Consider the following 3,771-nt stretch of genomic DNA (forward strand, 5'->3'; position numbering starts at 1 on the left):
AGCCCAGAATGGTGAACATTTACAATGATTCTTATCTGCTGGCAGGTGAGAGAATCCTGCTCTTGTTGCCAAAGCCTTACTCATCAGAAAATCAGTGGTTCTTCTTGGAAACATGAGCTAAAACCTTTCACAGGACCTTCTAGCTACATCCCTGTATAGGCAAAAGGGGCTATTTTTTAACAGCATCAAGGTACAGAAAGTCATGCTGCTTTCCAGTAATTCCCTGACAACACCTAGAGGGTGAAACAAACCTGCTGGTGGTCTGATCTGAGCTGAAAAAAAAAATACTTAATGCTGATTCTGGGAAAGAGATTACTACCTAAAAACCAGGCCAGTGTCTTCATTTCATTCTGATTTCTGCAAGTATCTAAATGTTTCCGGTGAGGAATTAACCTAGAGAGGATTTCAGGATTTGGCCCAAGAGAAACTCTTCAGGGACTGCCACAGCACAGGCTTTTATTAAGAATCTCTCCCCTTTGAACAGCGGATGGAGGGCTTGAGCACAAGGTCAATGCATCCAGTGCTTGGCCATATCCATGGGCTCCTAAACACATCCAACCCCCTAAGCAGTTATCTGACTCTGAATCACATTCCTTTATTGATGAATAAGGGAGAGAAACTTTAATTACATACAAGGACATTTTACACAGAAACTGTGATAAGCTCAGCATCACCTTAGAAGACATCAATGGTTTCATTCTAATAGGCTCTGGCAATGCCGTGTGCCCTCAGTTCATCAGCCTCAGCTTTTTTTATTTTGGGTGGTACAAAATGTTCCCGAAAATTGACACTGCTATTAGCAATGGGTGCCCAAAGCGATCACCTGCAGTAAGTCTTAGAGAAGTTCAAAGACTGAATTTATTTTGGCTCTCCAAACTAGAACATGTAACGTTATTTTAATTTAGAACAGGAACCTTGTTTCAGTTCTCCATGGGTGGATACGAATGGTACTGAACGTCCTGAAGATACATGAGCTGAGTCCCACAGACTTCATTCTTGTTCACCTCCCCTTTTGCAGAGGATACTGGCAAAACTGGGTTATTCAGAAGAATCGAATCGCATACAGTCAGGTTTCATGGGCTTAGTTTAAAACAGGTGTAAAATCCCCATGAAGCATGAAGCAGTCGTGCCTCTCTCCATGAAGTCTGCCATCACCAAGAGGTGTTTACCCCCAAACAAAAGAGGCAGGAAGGCAGACGGGTGCATAAAGATCTGATACACAAAAGCAAGTCATATCTGCACAAGCAATCGATACCTTTTTTCCTTGCCTCTTTCATACAATTGCTGAACAAAGTTAAATTTTCTAGAGGCTGATTATGGTTAGTGGATCAAACGGTCCTGATGCTCAGTGGATAAAAGCTTCAGGAATCAGTCTGAGGGCAGGGGCTGCACAAAGAGACCCGGCTGCAGCTCCGTGCACTCACAGGGTGCAGCAGGGTCCCAGCCAGCTGGTTGGTAAGGCAGAAGAGCTGGGCTCTGTGTGCCTGTAATTTGGCTCACCACACCTTCCCAATGCTCCCAGCTCTTACACAATTAGAGTAAGGATCTGAACTCGCAGCAGCTGACCTCAAAGGTAATGTGCGCCTTCCGCCACCTGACTCGAAGGGACGAAGCACTCCGAGTGGTATTTTTTTTAGTGATAGGGGGAAGTATAAAATACATTCTCGTGCATGAAACCGAAGGGTGAAATGGCTTGAACCAACTAGATGGAGCAATCAGTCCAAGAGCACAAACACACAGAAATATGATGGGTATGAAATCATTCGGAGCCAATCAGTAAGCTCCCAACTTCTAAGCAATTTCATAATTGAGTAATGGGACACAGCAGGGTCTGAACTATTGTGTATTATAATCTGAATGGAATGCTGTGAGAAGGCTCGAGCAATCTGATCGCACCGAGCCCTCGCTCACCAGAAATGCCTTTGACATATTTCCTTAAAGCGCAGCAACGAGAACGCAGTAACTGCTTGTTAATGACACCCTGATGGGTTGTCTGCAGCACTGAAACTGAGATAGCAGAGATTGGAAAGCCTGTGCCTCTCCTTGGCTGGAGTTAACACACCAGCCCCACAGAACTGCCCACCCACTTCAACCTTAATCGCCGGCGTGCCTGTACAATCACCAGTTTCACTTCACTACATATTTCCTCCCCAGAACTTTGCTTATAAAGCAAGAGGCACTAATAATCTGCGATGATCCCGCGCCAGCTCCTGTCATGGTTTTAGTGCTCGTGCTACCGTGCTGGAGCATGCTGGCTGAGCCCCGGCTATCCGCGCAAGCTATGTAGGCAGGGCTTGTTCCCTCTCTGTTTTTCAGTCCCTCCTTGGATGTGCATCCATTAACTCCACCAAAAAGTTCTCAGCTCTTTCTTTTTTAAGGACATCACTCTCTACTTGCAGACAAGCCTGGAAGGAGACAAAAGCCTGGATTTGGAAGGGCTGACAACGAGATGGCATGGATGTTGGTGTTTGAGCTCCAAGCATGCTGCAGGACCTCAGTCCCCGGGGAGACAAGGCTGGAAACGTGTTCTCCATGCTCAGACCCACATTATAGACATGGGCTGAATATTCCCCACTGGGATGTTGGGTGAGAATCAGAAAGGTAAAATTCCAAAACATCGGAATTAAGATAAAGACAGTTTAATAGGTAAGCAGAAGCTGTGCATGCAAGCAAAACAAAATAAGGAATTCATTCCTCTCCTCCCATCAGCAGACATTACCAGGAAAGCTGGGTTCTGTCACACATCATGGTGATTGGGAATACAAATGCCATCACTCTGAACATCCTCCCTTCCTCCTGCCCAGCTGTGTCCCCTCCCAGCTCCTTGTGCACCCCAGCCTCCTCTCTGTGCAAGCACTGCTCAGCAATAGCTAAAACACTGGTCTGTTATCAACACTGTTTGGGTCACAAATCCAAAACAGACCACCATACAAGTTACTATGAAGAAAATTAACTCTATTGCAGCAAAAACAGTACTTGAGGGTCCTGGCGGAGTCAGGCTGGATGAAAACAATCTTAAGGCTGGTTCTCAGCATCTCTGTATTCCTGCTCTCAGAAATGACCGCTTGCATTTGTCTGAGGATGATTTACTATCTGGAAAGTGAACAATGATGCAGTGCCCATGAGCTCATGGGGACCATCTCCCCTCCATGGTTCTCACCACATAGGTGAGCATGTGGTGCATAAGACTCGGGGTAACCTTGACCAGGTTAGCTGAGGTCCACTGCATCCCATGTGTAGTTACAGCCTCCGCGCAAGAGCTGCAAAACGTTACTGCAGCAAGGTTGTGGGCAGCAAGCTGTCTGACATGCCCAACCAGCCAAGGCCCAAAACAGCAAGCCCATCAGGAAAAAAAAAGTAGTGGTGGTCTCAAAATGACCACAAATGGGACTGCAGGACACTACTGCAGCTTGCTAGTGATGGCACACACGGGGCTGTATGGCCCTGGAGCTGCATTCCCAGCCAGTCCCACGTACCTCTCACTGTCCTGGGTGGGACCTGTGGCCCAGGTCCTCTCAGATGTGCAGGTGCTCAGTTCCTTCTGACAGCGCCAGGGGCAGCGCGACACTTCCAAGGATTTGGAGTCAACAAGAAAGCCAACAGGTACAATAAAATTGGGAATGGGCAGAACTGATGTAGGAGAATTGAAAGATAGCGGGGATTGTACTTTGAAATTGGAAAAATGCTTTCAAACAATTTATTCCGCATAATTATAGTCCTGTACCTACCTGCCTGTCCTGTCTCTTCTGCCCAAGAAGTTGATTTCACAAA

This window comes from Cygnus olor, chromosome 14, assembly GCF_009769625.2.
Source record: "Cygnus olor isolate bCygOlo1 chromosome 14, bCygOlo1.pri.v2, whole genome shotgun sequence".
Lineage (NCBI taxonomy): Eukaryota > Metazoa > Chordata > Aves > Anseriformes > Anatidae > Cygnus > Cygnus olor.